The 17,239-nt window shown below is 40.6% G+C and overlaps 1 protein-coding gene across 8 annotated transcripts in view; it reads left to right on the top strand.

Annotated features, from left to right (window-relative positions):
• The window catches only part of sema6dl (sema domain, transmembrane domain (TM), and cytoplasmic domain, (semaphorin) 6D, like), a 480,425-nt gene that overhangs the window by 402,420 nt on the left and 60,766 nt on the right, over window positions 1-17,239 (top strand). The window contains exon 1 of one of the 8 annotated variants that reach the window (XM_028823779.2): window positions 9,845-10,300. The exons of 6 other annotated variants lie outside the window; for them this stretch is intronic. The gene's annotated coding sequence lies outside the window, so the exon portion shown is untranslated. Of the gene's footprint in view, window positions 1-9,844; window positions 10,301-10,699; window positions 11,016-17,239 lie in introns of those variants that run through there. One more of the 8 variants, XM_028823780.2, reaches the window with a different exon arrangement.

Genomic DNA, 17,239 nt, shown 5'->3' with positions numbered 1-17,239 from the left:
AGTCCATGCTACACTCTTAAAAATAAAGGCGCCAGAGCAGTTCTTCAGAGAGATGCCATAGGGGAACCATTGTTGGTTCCCAAAAGACCCATCCACATGAGAGTTCCAGAAAGAACCTTTAATTATTTATATCCATAACCGGCTCCATACAGTAAGTAACCATAAATAGATGGTAACACATTTGTGAATTCCGCTGGGTTTTCAGATATTAAAAGGACCGTCACTGCAGACAGTACCGCAGATTAAGTCCAGGTTTTCTTATTCTGTTTGGTGGGTAGCCTACCATACATTAAAGATGTTTTTTTTTTCCTACATATTAGGAAGTTTTTTAAACCACAAAGAACCCCTGTCATATGCAGAGAACCCTTCCGAGAATGAAGTGGTGCTTGGTCAAGCAAGAGGAGCCACACATGCCCATACAGTGCCATTAAAGCGCCAGTATTACTAAGAGTGTATGAAATACGGAGGCTGTTAAGAGAGCAAAAGGAGGCCCAGTGTAAGTATAGCAGCCCTAAGAATTTATTCAGTTAATGTATACTTATAATATGAAAGAGAATAACAAAAATAGGCGATTGCAATAAAACGGTATGTGATCAGCAGACCAAGATCCATCAGATACACTCAAAACCGTTAAGGAAGCAAAATAGTTATTGACCACTGTTAGTCGTCATTTTAATTATTAATAAATCTCTTTTGTGATGAAGTCCTTACAAAGGTAAAAAAAAAAAAAAAGAAACACGCGACCCTGCATCCGTACAGATCGATCAGTTGGGGCCTCGTCCAAATGGATGGCGATACAAGCCCCCTAGGCTTTTCGACGGAGGGTCAGCTGAGGTCGTCGTTGTCGAAGCGCAGCCCGCCGCTGAACTGTACGCCACTATAAATAGAACTTCCATCAGCAGCGTCTTGCAAGAAATGACTTCGTTGGGAGGTGGGGGGCGCAGCTTCTGACAGCGACAGCTGTTTCCCCGTCTCTCTACACCCAGAACGCGAAATGGATATCGGGCGAAGGAGCGGAGCGCGAACATTCCGCAAAGACCCCTCTAAGCGATGTGCACAGTTTATGCGCGGAGCCATCCAAACGCCTACTTCGTTTACACGAGACTGGCTCGCTTTTTTCCCTGATGTTACAGATTGCGAGGGCTCGGGCTGAAAGAGCGTGCCAAAACTTGCGCAGCAGCCCTCCGGGCTCCTCACAGCTGCACAATGCGAGAAAGGAGACCGCTTAAAGGTTTAAGATTACGCTGGGGTTTTAGGTTGCCGTGACATCACCTGCATACACGTTGAAAACACTGCCCCGCAGATTACAGGACTTCGCGATCTTCTGTCTGTATAAACGACCCACGCCCTGCTCCCTTCACACGCACCTCTGTAGCTCAGAGCACTCCGGGAGGGCATTCGCGGGGCGCGCCGCACCGCACCGCCTTCATGGTGCGCAACATCGTAAAGAGAAAGGAAATCAAGTTCCTGCTTGTCCGTCTTCCTGTGCAAATCAGACTCGTATCTGATTCGAGGCACGGCATACACGCGGATTCCTCCCCAAAACCAAATACGGCTCTGTCTCTCTCTAGCCGATCGTCCGAAAGGCTTCTGCCAGCCGAGCAAACGCACAACGGAAAAAGCCGAAGTCGGCCTCGGCGTTACGAGTCCGTGCCGCGACTGAAAAGAGCAGACGAGCTCTTGGCAGACACCTGTTAAAGGCAGCTCGTTCGAAAAGACAGACCGGTGATCTTTCTGGTTGCTCCTATTGTTCGCATTCGTTGAAAAATGGAGCCATTTAAAAACTTGCTGTCGTTAGACAAAAGCACCATTCTTGGATCGGACTTGCCTATTCTGAAGGAGCTCAGCATCATTCCATGATTCCAGATTCACTTTATTCCTACTAGGGGTAAAGTGTTTTACTGATGTCATATTCAGGTGGCAAGCTGGCACAGAAGGAATGTCTTATGTGGGGACCCCGACTGTTACTTTTGTATGTGCAGCCCACGGTTTAGTCAGCTGTTAGCATGTCAACTGGCACAGTGTGGGTTTGGGCCATTTTCATGAGTGGACTAAGCAGTGAACTGGCATTGCATCCGATGGTGATGAAGAGATCCACATGATCCTAAAATTGGGCAGGGTTCACTAAACAATCTCAACAACAATTTATTTCTTGTGTTGTCCAAAATCACACAAAAATACCTCAGTGGGCTTTTAACAGGACTTGTTTTTTGACAGCCCCAGCCTTGACTTTTTAAGAGTCATTAGGTACTTACTATATAATAAAATATAATATAATATGCCTCGCAGTAAGGAGACCTGGGTTCGCTTCCTGGGTCCTCCCTGCAAGGAGTTTGCATGTTCTCCCCGTGTCTGCATGGGTTTCCTCCCACAGTCCACAGACCTGCAGGTTAGGTGCACTGGCAATCCTAAATTCTCCCTTGTGTGTGTTGGCACCCTGCCCGGGGTTCGTTTCCTGCCTTGCGCCCTGTGTTGGCTGGGATTGGCTCCAGCAGATCCCCATGACCCTGTGTTAGGATATAGCGAGTTGGATAATGGATGGATAATATAAAATAATATAATATAAGGGCATCACGGTGGCACTGCTGCCTCACAGTAGGGACTATAGGGTTGCCGTCCCAGGTCCTCCTTCTCATGGAGTTTGCATGTTCTCCGTGTGTCTGCGAGAGTTTCCTCCCACCGTCCAAAGACAGGTAAGTTCAGTGGATTGTCAACACTAAAACTGGCCTGTGTGTGTCTGCAAGGTGTGTGCATGTGTGTGAGTGTTCACCCTGTGATGGACTGGTGCCCTGTGCAGGGATTTTTTCTACCTTGTGCTCTCTTTGCCTTCTGGGACTGACTCCACTCCCCCGTGACCCTGACCTTAAAATTAGCGAGTATAATCTTTATATATAATACACTACCGTGGCGTCACCTGTAGTTTGTAAACCGTTTGACCGATTGACCTGAAATTTGGTACACATATGCTATGTGACGTCTACTATCTGCTTTCGGGGTGATGATTGACCTCCAAGGTTATTCCTCTTCTTAATTTCATTTCATTTTATTGTAGAATCAACTCTCGGCAGCAAGCAGCCGTGTGGCACATGCGTACGGCCCCATTCTCATTCCCTACCACCTTCGCCGTCACTTCCCCTACCTCTTCATATCTTAAATCATTCTTGAGGCAGATTGAAGACTTAAGTGTCAGCTCAAGTGAACAATTAAATAAAACATACAGTGAACAATTAAATATAACATACTAAGTCATTGCAACACAACAACAGACTTAATCAGTTTTAATGTGAAAAGACGCCGATGGAAGAAGAGAAGAAGCGGGCCGCTAGGGTGGAGAAAAGAAGAGCTGCTCGGGAAACAGCAAGCGCATCAACCTCTGAACAAATGAATGATAAACGTACAGAGAAAGAGGATGAGAACTAGGAATACTCAAGTCAAGTGGATTCACTGCGTGTTATTGTGCAGTACGCCATTACTGGTATAATATCAAGTCAAGTCAAGTTGGGGAGCATGCACTGGTACATTGTGTTGCTGCACCCACTACACAACAAAAACAACTCGGGATCCCAGTTTGCAACCCCCAGGCATATATATTATATATTTATATATATATATAATACATATATATAATATAATAAGGGAGGCACATCGGTAGCAGGGCTACCTTGCAGTAATGAGACCAGAGTTTACTTGCTGGGTGCCCCAGTTTCCTCCCACAGTCCCAAGCAATGCAGGTTAGGTGGGCTGGCAATCCCAAATGGGCTTTTAATCTATCTGTTGAGGCATTGTTCCTGCTTTGCTGGGATAGGCTCCACAACCCTGCCCAGGATTAAGTTAGCTTAGAAATGTCATGGTGTAATATAATATAAAATAATAGCAGCACAGTGGTGCTGTGGTAGTGTTGTTGTCTCAAAATAGGGAGACCAGGTTTGTGTCCAAGAGCCCCCCTGTGTGGGACTTGCATGTTCTTTCCATGTCCTTGTGGGGTTCCTTCAGGTGCCCCAGTTTCCTTCTGTAGTTTGGTGTACTGGTGATCCTAAACTGGCTTCTAGTGTGTGTGCATGTGCCCAGTGCTTGCTAGAAAATGCTCCAGCTAAGGGTGAAGCAGGTTTGGGAAATGGATGGATAATATAATATACTGTCTAAAGTGCCCGTGTGGCCTGGGTATAAAAAATGAGGAAAAAACTGGTCTTTTGGAAATTCAGCATGGCTAATCAAAGCCCGTGATGAATCAAAAAGATGTACTCTTAGCTTCTGTCATCCAGTTTAGTTGAGAAGAAAACCCTGTACCTGTGGTCTTAGATGGGATCCCGCCTTGGCCAGTCCAAAATTTATGTGTTCTGATGATGATGTCCTCCCATCGTGTTTAGTGACCTGTAAGGTGTTTGTTTCTCACACTACACACTCTGATGTTCTTCTCCACTCATGCAGTTGTCCATCTGGGCCGTCCTCTTCTATTTCTATCATTGCCAGATCCAGTTTTTTCTCTTCTCTCAAGACAATAATGAACACTTTTTAAGAAATGTTCGGTTTCTTGGCAACCCGTCCCATTCATTCTGCACAAAACTAACAGGCTGACATGTTTCTTGAGTAAGCTGTTTCATTTTGTCCAATTTTGAACCCAGAACTGGACATTAGGAGTGCCAGGAACTTTCAACCCAAGTGGACTGAATGACAGGTTTCAGTGGCACTAATGCAGTTACGCAGGTTTCTCTAATAACCAATTAGCATTCAAACAGAACTCATTAAAAGTAAGCTAAGGGAGTTGACCACTAGGACACTGAAGGAATGGCAAATGAAAATGGGGCTCTGCGGCCATATGTGAATAATAAATTAAAAATCAGTTATTTCAAGCAGTAACAGCCATTAGTGACACTAGGGATGCTTTGGCTGTATTTTAAAATTAATTTAATGGTATTTTGATAATCACAAACATTTCTGGGAGACCCCAAATTCTGAACAGTAACATGAACATTACTTTATATACAGCAGCAGCATACTTTGATACACTTGGGTGTACAATGTGCTACAGTGTAGTGCAGTATATACAGTACGGTGCTAACAGAGGCTCCCTGAGACCCTGAAGTGGCAGATTTGATTATGGATTTGAAATGACATCAGGCAGGTTTTGAGATTGTTTTGTCAGCAGTATGAGGTATGATATGGGGATTGTTGTTGTTGAGGTGCTGTCAGACCTACTAAAGTCATGAAATTCATTGACTACATTTATGGTAATTTTAAGATTTTTCACTTTTCATATATAAGTATCATTTGCTGTTAAGTAAACACTGCACACCCACCTTTCCAGCCCAGGATGAAGCATAATGGCTAATCTTCATAATATGAATAGCATTCTCTGTAAATCCAAGATATACACATGTATATAATTGTAAAAATACTTGCTCAGCCGACCTGTTTTAGAATTAATTGACCAATTTATGTTTCCCTAAGCCCCAATTTGACACAACTACTTTAAACAAACATTTCACTTGGATGGCATGGCTGTGAAAATAATTGCATTTTTGCCTGCCTTGAACCAGCAGGAGTGAGTCTTGCAAAGACAGAAAGTTGGCAGGAGTTAAAATTTTGTGTCTTTGGAAAAGGAGCAGCGTGCCGTAATGATGGGCACAAATCTGCAGTCTGCATCTTTGTATGTCACACCGTTTCATCCAAATGCTCTCCTGCTCCTCTTCTCATCTTTACCTGCATAGGAAATGAACTAAACTCAGACCCTTAGAAACCCTGGGCAGGCATGTATATATATATATATATATATATATATATATATATATATATATATATATCTATATGTTTATATATATATATATATATATATATATATATATATATATATATACACACATACATTCACACACACATTCATATATATAATACTGTATAGCCAAAATATACACATATATGCATATATATATATATAGAGAGAGAGAGAGAGTAGCTGTGCTATTATGATGGGTTAAAATCTAAGTAATTAACATAGACCTCGGCGTTAACACTTGTAGTCCACCATGCAATGCTTATGTCTCCGTTATGTGCTATTTGGTATGGGATTCATAAAAGCAGTGTTATTGTCTGTAATGTACCATCTGTTGGAATGACAAATGCAATGCATTTTATTACTAAAAATGGTTGTGATGTGCCATCTTTTGGAATGACAGAGACATAGCAACTGTATGGACACATAGACAGACACAAAGACACTTATCCTTTTATTAATTTGTATTGTGGGGAACAGCCTGGACACAGTCAGGTAGACATGATTTTATCACCCAACACATGTTTATTTACACTATTTACAATACAGTGAACCACACACAACCCAGTACCACAGCACCAGTCACCCCAAAGTCCTGGCCTCTCACAATGCCCATACTCTTCTTCTGACTGCCTCCACTCCTCTCCTCCGAGCTCCATCCCATTGAATGGAGGGAGGCGGCCCCTTTTATACACACCCGGACGTGCTCCCAGTGCCTCCCAATTAGCTTCCGCCGGCACTCCCCAGTGTGGCGGAAGTACTGTCTGCGCACCTGGAAGCACTCCGGGTGTCCCTGGTCTTCTTCCCCCCCAGCACTTCCGGGTGTCGCGGAAGTGCTAAAGGACCAGGGCCCCTCAGGTATTGGGGCGCCCCCTGGCGGTGACCACGGGCCCCTATAGGGTTGAGCTTCCAAGCTCAGTTCCCGTGGTCCCCAAAGCCACCAGGGCGGTCACCACCCCTCGTGGTCTGGAGGAGGCGTAAGCCCTCCTCCGGTCCTTCTGGGCATCCCGCCTGGGTACCACCCCCAGCCGCTTGTCACAGTACATATTCATGAACACAGCATAGAGTAGTTTTCTATAGTGCCACGATGATTAGCACTGCTGTTTTCTGGGTTTCAGTCCCGTTTTTTAATTTTTTTTTGTGGATTTTGCACATCATCTTCACTGTGCAACTTTAGGATAAAGGATAACGTGGACAGACACCATATTCAGGACTGAGTTCCTGCCTGGCAACTAATGCTGCTGGGGTAGACATTGGTACCCCATGACCCTGAACCTTGATCATGATAAATGAGTTAGAAAATGGAGGTGTCTGAGAGTGATTTGTACTCGGTTATACAGTATTGTTGTTTGTGTGTATACATATATTCTGTATACATATATATAGAGAGAGAGAAAATTCTAAGAATTATCTGTATACAAAATATATTTTTTAAACATACAGCTTTTGACAAAATAAATTTCTCAGCTTCTCCTCTGGGAAAAAACAAATTATTTTTAATTCACACTTTTTTTTGTTTGTTATTTTTACTGATCATTAGCACACACTGTTCATGGTGCTTCTCCTTTTTTCTCAATTCCAAATTTAGTGATCAGTAACCTAATTTTTCTTTCATTGACAGAGTAACTGCATGCTTTATATTTTACGTATATAAAATAATTGTCTCTGTGTGTAACTATATATTTATATATATATATATATATATATATATATATATAATATATATATTAGCAGCTGGAGATCCACAAAGGGAGAAAAATGAATCACGTATCATAAAGAAGTTTTTATTCCTGAGCTTTCAGCCCCTACCAGGAGCCTTCATTGGAGGATAATGCTTAGACTTAACAAGAATCAAAGGCAATATATAGCACAATTCGTTGGGGAGGGGGGAGGTGCAGGTCATAACATTTTATTTATTATGAACATGTTCTACTTAAGTCTGCATATGCTGGGTTTATGTCCAATTGTCTGTTAATGGCGTTTTTGTCTGATAGCCAAGATTCAGCCAGTTCTCTGGCACTACTTTATGATATGTGATTCAGTTTTCTCCCTTTGTGGATCTCCAGCTGCTAATATGCAAACCGTATCACAGACCTTCACTTCCATATACAGTATATATATATATACACACACACACACACACACACGCACACAGAGACAGATCTAGAAAACAAAGTTTTAAAAACTATAAAATAGCTTTATACACAGGGTTAGTAGGTGGATGATTTTTCCAGCGTCACCTCTGTTGATTGAAAGCTGAGTATATGGAAGGGGGAAAAAAAAAAAGTGTCACACAAGTAGTCAGTGTCATGCCTGACCCGTGGAGTACCACTGCATTTCTGTTCACATATTCCCTACAATTATAAGGAAGTGATCTGTCTTTGCATGATTAGATCATATACAGTATGTACACATTACAATACAATTTCTGCTGAAGATAAGAGGAGTTTTACAAGAGTAAGTAACCTTTCTCCTGGGTGTAACTGGTTCAGATGAACAATACAAACAGCAATATGCATTTTGCCGGACAGAATTTCATGGATTGCTCTTGCAGCTGGGGGCCACATTCATCAGCTACTGACTTAAGAACATAGCCACAGAGCCAGCAGTCAATAAAGCGATGCACAAGTTTTTACATATCTATCTACCTACCTATCTATCTATAGTATTACAGTATATATATATATATATATATATTTATATATTTCATTTTTTACTGTATGCGTATCTATTTATTTTCTGATGTGACCTTTTGCAGTCCAAGGGCACTGTAGTCCCCATTCTGGTAGCTGGCTGTGTGCAGTTTCTGTGCCCCTGCCATCTATACATGGGTTTTCCTTTCATGTTTCCTGCATGTGTGTTACTTTGACTAGAAACTCTAAACTGGCCCAGTGTGGGTATATTCACTGGATTCAAGATTGATTCCTGCCATGGACCCACTATTACCAGGACAGGTTAATCGATGAATCTAAAGTGGCCCCTTGAGAGTGTGTGCTTTTGTGAGTGGGCACTGGAGTGCACAATCCATGGTAGGACACACTCAGATTATTCAGTCATAATAGGGCTAATTTAGCACTTCCAGTGTGACTGTGGGTGTGTATGACCAAGTGGCGGACTGTCACTCAATTCAAAGAGCTGCCCACCTCCATTCCAACTGTTGACTCCCTCAGTGTGTTGAAGGAGCGTTTGAAGGCTCTCTTGTTCTGAGACTTTCTGACCTACTTAGATTAGGTTCTTGTAACCTAGAAATTGTAACTCATTTGTAATTTGTTCTGAGCTCTTCACTTCTGATGATCTCACACTTGTTCCCAGACAGTCCCCAAGCTGACGTTTACTCGATTATGTTGACCTCTTTTGAAAGCTGCTTTGGATAAATTTGATTACTAAGCAAATAAATGTGAAAATGTAAGTTATTGTCTTGCCAGATAGGCTCCGCCCCATTAACCTAACTTTGCATATGCATACATGTGTGTGACGTTTATGCATAAACTTATTTTTCATAGGCAGTCTTTTTCCCAGATGTGTTTTAGATGTGATAGTAATAACAGTTATTTAAATTCACGCAACAGTAAGAACTCCATCGGACGACTAACAAATAAATTACTATAGCAAAGTAAAAAAAGAAATACACTCAATGCCATATCTGTTATGCATAAACGTTATTATTCTCTGCCTTAGCTGTTGCCTTTTGTGTTGGTTATGCTTGCGTGAAGTCTAAATGTGATACGCGATTTCAAACAGTTCCACGGATTGCACGCAATCTTGGGAGGACATGGTGATAAATGTTGGTGACTTTCTTGTTCTAACGTCTCCCTCTAGCTGTAAAGAAAGAAAGAATCAAAAGAAAGAATGAGAAAAAGAAAGGGAAAGAAAGAAAGAAAGACTAGTAGAGCTAGCGCTGCATTGCAGTTTTCTATTAAAGAATCAGAGGAGCGGAGAATTTCACGTGTTCGGCAGGAGCTGAGGGTTTAAAGCGAGATCGCAGTTCCGAACAATTATGAGAGAGGGAGAGAGAGAGAGAGGGGTGGGGAAGGAGGGGGGGGGGGGGGGGTGGGGAAGGAGGGGGGGGGGGGGGGGGGGTGGTGACTGCTTTGTGGCCGCTTCACATCATCTCCACTGAAAACAAATCTGTTAAAGATTTTACGGCAGGCTTATTTGAGATGGGGGATGGTTGTATGTTGGGTGAGGAGGAGGAGGAGGACAGACTCACCGGGAACAGGGGCCCCCCTCAGCTGCAAAAAGCAGTCTAAGGAAAGAAGCCAAAAAAAAATCTCTATCTAGGATCGAGCAGACCAGAGCGACTAGAGCAACGCGAGTAGGGGGAGGGACCCCGGGCAGAGCTCGGCTTATTGGTAGGCAGTCCGACTGCAAGCTTGATGGATTGACTCGAAATGGATCGAATTACACCATTGGCCGTGCTTCAGTTTTGTTTTTCTCCTCTGATGTGTGCCTCAGTGCAAGAAAGTTGCCAGACGTGAGATATCAAGAGTGGTGCTAAACATTAGGATATTTATATTTGGTACAGATGAGGTGAGTTGCATTTCATTTTTTTTTTGCTACTCGTCGCTGTGTCTTGTTACCTGATTGCTCCAGTTATGTATGTTGTTAGGCTGCCTTGCAGGCAGCGCAAAGCGCTTTTCTGTTGAATTATCAGATGAAGTACAAAAATAGCACCCGACGTGCTATTTTTATTTATGCACAGCACCGATGCACGTATTTTGGTTATAGTTTCGCATCACTTTTTCCATGGACCATGGAAGTTTACGTATTCTTTAATGAAGTGCCCCCTTCTCCTCCTGCCGATCCGCTTTTTGGCATTATTCGTGTCTGTGTGTTGCCTTGGCGAGCTTTTCACACTGCAGGGTGCATCGCACTTTGTTGAGGTTTTTGTAAAGTTAATGGTGTGGGGGGCGGGAAGGTGATAAAGAAGGGAGGGGGTTTGGGGGGGATGAACGTAGTCCCATTTGATCATTTTGGAGCTTTGAAGATCAGAAACCTCACAACTGGGCCTTGTGGACATCACTTTGGACTGGCAAACCGGTGGGAAAACAATCTTTTATCATCTGGCTGAACACGAGCGAACAAATGGGAGCGGACCGCTCGTGCTTCATCGTTTGAAAGTTTTTCTTTTTTTGTACATTTCACTGGATGAAATCAAAAAGGCTGATTTATATTACTGGATATACATTATTTTTTTTTTGGAATTACTGAAAGATACAGTCTCCTCTGTATGGTGAAGTTACAGGTAGGTTAAATGTAAGGGCGAGTTTGCCGAGAGGATAAACCCTTTATGTTCTTTTTGCTGTGGTTTACTTTTAAGACTATTTAACTGCCCGTCTTGCCAGTCTTTACGGGAATATACCGCGGAGGTCAGGTTTGCTTTAGCAAGGGTTATTATTATTATTATTATTATTATTTTATTCCGGCCATTAAACGTAACATTTTAAATAACGGATGATAGTATGGTGATTTCTCAATTTTTTTGGAGAGAATGTTGGATATTTAGGTGCTGCTTTAAATCTGTGAGGGGTGGCATCGCGAATCAGAATTGCAGCACTCATTTGTAAAATCATAGAGGTATCGTGTTATCTTCAAAATGAAATTCAATGTACTTCACAAACTCTGGCCAGCTTACGTACGGGGTCAATTTGAAAAAAATAAATATTCGCAAGTTTATTTTACTGATCATTAGAATACAATGTTTATGGTGCGTCATGTTTTTTCCTCACTTCCGAATTTAGTGACCAGTTTTTCTTTCGTCATCGTCGTAACTAAACATCCTTTTGCGATTCCTTTAAATGAGTATCTAATGCCCATGACAGCTATGGAACTGATTTCATTATTTTTTACATTCAGCTGTGCGGATCCCGAGTTCACAATTGAATCGACACATCGAGAAAGATGTCAACAATACAGCAGTGTTCACAGCCGCCGCACGCCGCAGCTGCATCGCCGCGTTTCAGCGCTGCCTTTCGGGAAGCTCGTTTACGTGCGTGAGCATATGCCGCCGTACTTTGGGCTGTTGTCATCATCCTTTTACTGTAACAGATTAACGGGTCCACATTTACTCTTACTTGCGATCCTGCCAAATTTGGGGAGCTGAGAGCTTTAACATTAATCTCTAAATGGAACAGTAAACAATGTCGAAAGTCCCAAAGCACCTGCAAGCACGCAAGCAAGCAGGGAAAAGGAGCGCGAAATGCAGTGCAGTTTGTATAGTTATTATAATGATCCTAATTGTAATACGATAGGAATACTAATACAATAATAATAATGCAATAATCAGAATAACAATGCAAATCTGCTACACACATATTTACATCTACATTCTCCCTCGCTCCCTCTCTCATTATATATATATATATATATATATATTTGTATTATACACACAAAAATCCTAAAACAGGTTCCTACAAATTGCAGGGTTCGGCTCTACGTAACAAGCTGTAAAGATGACTCGGCATCGCACCTGCTTCACACGCTTCGCTGTTATGACTCAAGCTCAGTTTGCTTGCCTAATATTGTTAAAGTGATTTAAACTCTCTGCCCCTAGTAATGGGGTTTCGACTCGTCCTTTGCGCTCTTGTGCCCTTTTCTCTTCTGTTGATATGTCGCGCCGCTGTGTCGTTGATTACTTTAATGCAAAACTTCCAGATGTGTTTGTACAACGCGGGAGCCGCCGTGTGTGTGTGTGTGTGTGCGTGTGCGTGCGTGTATTGTGAGGAGTAATAAAGGCTGATCTCTGATCAGTGGGCGGTTTTACAACGCAGGCATGTGCTGAAGCATGTGGAAATTCTTCATTCATTTCCAACCTGCCCACAAGCAGGCATGAACGTCCCTTTTCCGCGGAAACGTATTAACGCGAAAGGAGGAATTGAGATAAACCAGCACTGAATGTGGAGCGTCGGTCATCTTTAACTTCTCCACCTCTTAAAATAAGTCAGATCTCAGGTCTTTCAGCGTTCAAATAAGAGAGCAAGCACATGAGCATGAAATCATCTCCTAGTTGGTGGCGGTGAGCAGCATTCTCATAATCACAGTCAGCTAAACAAGTTGTTAAAGTAACACATTTTTCAGAACAAAGATGCCACATATGGAGAGGGCGGGTGTAGAATTTCTCTTAGAAATCAGCACTTTTAACTTGGCAGTCATTATTAGCATTTAGGGGCAGCATATTACATTGTAGTGTATTACGCACCATAAATCAGCTACAAGGTGCAAGTATAAAAGAATATTGCTTATAGTGCACATTTGGCAATGGCCATTAGCATATGGGGTTTTACATAAAGTGTGTGTTTATTACATGTGCTGCACATTCACAGCACAAAATATTAGCATATACAAATATTACACACATTGCTTATGAAATATTGGGCATATATATATATATATGTGTGTAAAGCTTATTAGATACAGTGTATTGTATACAATAAAACATATGTCAGAGAGCCAAATCACCAGTGTTAAATTCCCTCATAACATTACTGTAACTCTTAAAAGTGCATAGATGGAAAAAGTGTGTCCATATATACAATTTTAACTGTTAATTGACATGGGCGACTTTATTATGCAGACACTGGATATGAGTCCAGAAGTATGTTACATATAAGGCACGTTTGGCATAGTCTGTTAGCACATGGTGTTTTTCCTCAACTGCTTATTTGTTAATGTCTTTATTTCGTATATATGCGCAGAATGTGAATTAAAAATCGGTGCTTTCAGCCTGGCAGTAATTATTAAAATATTGGTAGAGCCTGTTAAAAAGAGTATTTTACACACCACAAAACGTGTATCAGATATATGAGCTGTAAGTATATATTATATAGTAGATTTACTATATATTGACTACACACAAACATATATATATATATATATATATATATATATATATATATATATAAACATATATGCTCTTAAAAATGAAGGTGCCAGAGTGGTTCTTTAGGGCAATGCAATGGATGAACCATTTTTGGTTCCCAAAATATCCACCTACATGAAGGTTCCAGAAAGAACCCTTTATTTATTTAGATCTGTACCATACAGTAAATAATCATGAATAGATGGTGACAGATTTGTGAAATACCAATGGGTCTTGATTTTTCAAAGACTCTCAACTTACACATATAAATATATATAATAGCACAAGCTAAGTTTTTCTTGATCTGTTAGTATCCTGTGGCCCACCATACATTAAAGATTGTTTTTTCTACACATTAGGAAGTTTTTCAAAGCACAAAGAACCAACTTCATATGCAGAGAAGCCTAATTCCCAGAATGAAATGGTGCTCGGTCATGCAGTAAAGACACGAAGAACCACCCAACATAGTAAAAAACCATTTAGTGCCATTAAAGAACCAGCATTTTGAAGAGTGTAGGGCACATTTGGCAATGTCCATCAGCATCAGGTATTTAACATAAACTGCATATTTGTTAATTCCTTTATTTCATAAACAGTATATGTGCAGAATTTCTCTCAAAAATCATCACTTTTAATTTGGCAGTAATTATTAACATATCGGGAGAGCCTGTTAGATTACAGTATGTTACACACCACAAAATGTACATAAGGTACTGGACATGTGATAGAAGTGTAATACATGCATCATATATTAAATTGTCTGATTTGGGAAAGTTCATTAGAATTTGGTATTTTACATAAACAGAACCTCTGAATTTCCCCTTTGGAGTAATAAAGTTTATCTAATTAATCTAACCTAATCTGCATATTTGTTAATGTACATTACGTCTAAACATAGTGCATGTACTGTACATTACGTGCAGCATATTAGAATGTACTTACATTACACACATTGCATAGTAAGTGTTTCACATATATATTTAAATGTATATCTGTGTATATACAGTACAGTACTTTATCCAATACGTAACGTTCATTAAAATATGATGACAGGTGCTGTGTAAAGTTTTACCAAATCATTAAAGCAGAACAAAGCAGAGTATTGTAAGCTATAATTCCATCCATCCATCCGTCCATCCATCCATTATCCAACCCGCTATATCCTAACTACAGGGTCACGGGGGTCTGCTGAAGCCAATTCCAACTAACATAGGGCACAAGGCAGGAAACAAACCCCGGGCAGGGCGCCAGCCCACCACAGTAAGCTATAATTCTCATTTCTTAATTATTCAGGTCTCTAAATCCATTTGTTTGCACAAGATCTTACCAGAATTGCTATTATTATGTTGTGTATGCCATGATTTATTTATTTTTATTATTACTTATTTAATTAAATAACTGTTTTGTGCTCTATTCCATCTAATGAAACTTACAGAGTTCCTTTCAAACTATTTTTTTACTGAACGGTGCCAACACAAGTTTGGCCCAGTAGGTCACTAGTGATGGAAAAGTCTCTTTTGTTTTAAAACACTGTGACTGCAAACTTAAAAAAAAAAAAAAGGCCCAAAAATATGAAAATACTTCAGCAAAACTGAATAAAAGGAGTTCAGTCTAAGAAGGGAGTTCCTGCCTGATTTTGTCAGACATTATCAAGTGTCCTTAAAGGGCATTCGTTGTGTATTTTCCCTTTGAATGCAATTCTGACTTAAACAAAAGGGCAGAAAATGTTTTCGGATGGCTAGAAAACCAAAGTACTAAGGCTGCGAGGCGACCCCCAGAGCACACAATGGCCGGCCGAATGAAGGCGTTGGGTGCTTCTCCGTTACCTCGTGTCACTCTGGCTGCGCTTACATCTCTCCTGTGAATCTGAAATGAACTGAAGAAGCTCTGATGCCAGTCAGTAAGCTTCCAGCTTGCACTTAACACGTGTAGTAAAAAGACTTTTTAATGTATTTAAAGCATTTGTAGAATACGCACAGTGCGTATTGTCTCTCTCTCTCTCTCTCTCTCTCTTTTTTAATTACTCTATTTTTGTAATCCCTTCCCTTTCTCATTCTTCCCATTTCATTCTGTCACTGTGGGTGCTTTTATTCAGGTTCAAAAAATGTAAGTGCTGCGTAATTGAGTTTGGTGATTGAATGACGGCCAGATTGTGCTGCTCTGGCAGATATTTCAGACAATGGCATCTCCGCTGGCTTTAGTTTATTTTATTTTATTTTTTTAGGAAAGTGTGAAAATCCCTTCTTTTTTTTTTTTTCGAAGAATAACCAGGTGACATTCTGACGATGCTCTTAGCAAATCCGCGTCCCTGAAGTAGTTTTGAAAAGTAAGCTGCAGGGAGAACACGTGATGGAGAGGATCAGCTTCACCCTGCACGATAGTCTTGGAAGTTATTTTTTTTTAAAGGGGCAGACCAGCCTCTAGCACAGTGTTTCTCAACCTCGGTCCTGGAGACCCACTGTGGCTGCAGGTTTTTGTTCCAACCAGCTTCTGTTTTTAATTGGACTCCTGGGCTAATTAAGTGAGCTGTTATTTCCCAAGTTCTACGTTTTGGGAACAATATAGAAATTAGAAAACTAAGTTTGGTTAAAAAGAAAAAAAAAATATATATATATATATATATATACTGTATATATTAAAATGTACCAAGAAGTTATATTCTTTTTAACAATATTTTCATCTTGATTTTCATTTTACTTTTCTAGGTGTTCTTATTGTTTAATTAATCCATTATTTACTAATTAGTGGATCTGATGCTAAAGTAGTTGCAGCCTTTGCTTATTCAGTGTTGTTTGCTAGCGTGTCTGCTCTGCTCATTTTTAATTCTCATTAATAAGATACAACAAAGAGGAAAAACTGCACAGAGAAAGGGCAAAATATGATGAAATCAACAAAAGAGAATTAAGCATTTAAATCTATAGCAAAAGCAGAAATATTTCTAAATGTCTTATAAATGTAAAAATCATGTGCTTTTCTGAATGTAGGATAAAAGAAAAATAATAGCAGCTAATTAAATGAGATCAGTGCTATCAGGTGTTGTCACTGATTAGGAATCTGGTTGGAACAAAAATCTGCAGCCACAGGGGGTCCCCAGGACCGAGGTTGAGAAACACTGCTCTAGGATCATATCATAACCCTAACCCTAAATGGCAGCCTGCCTGTTTTGGGTTACCATTCACCAAGCTTTGAATTCTGTCAGGGTGTCATAAATCCACAAATACAAACCCAAATCACTGGCCAGTTAAACCAAGTTTCTATATCTTGCTTGGAAATTCTTGTTAAGTAGGCGACGTCAAGGCATTTAAATATGTTAGTTCGCCTATACTGTTAAATTATTATTACCATTACTATTCTACTACCCGAAAATTAACCTAATTAAGTAATACTTTAAAAATGAACTCTTTTTTTAATGAAGCATCAATCCACCGTTTATTAAAATCATTAGGCAGGGTTAAACATAGACAAGCTTATTACAAACACAATTTAAAGGTCCGTTAGGGTTCACATGTTAGGATTTTAGTCTACGCCGTTTATAAATGTGATATATCAAAACTGAAAAAAGAAAAAATAATAAGTGACCTGCTTTCATTGGGATTCATTTCTTAATTAAC

The sequence above is a fragment of the Erpetoichthys calabaricus genome, chromosome 17 (assembly GCF_900747795.2).
Source record: "Erpetoichthys calabaricus chromosome 17, fErpCal1.3, whole genome shotgun sequence".
Taxonomy (NCBI): Eukaryota; Metazoa; Chordata; class Cladistia; order Polypteriformes; family Polypteridae; genus Erpetoichthys; species Erpetoichthys calabaricus.
The sequence above is the reverse complement of the archived record's forward strand: the minus strand, read 5'-3'. Positions and strand labels throughout refer to the sequence as shown.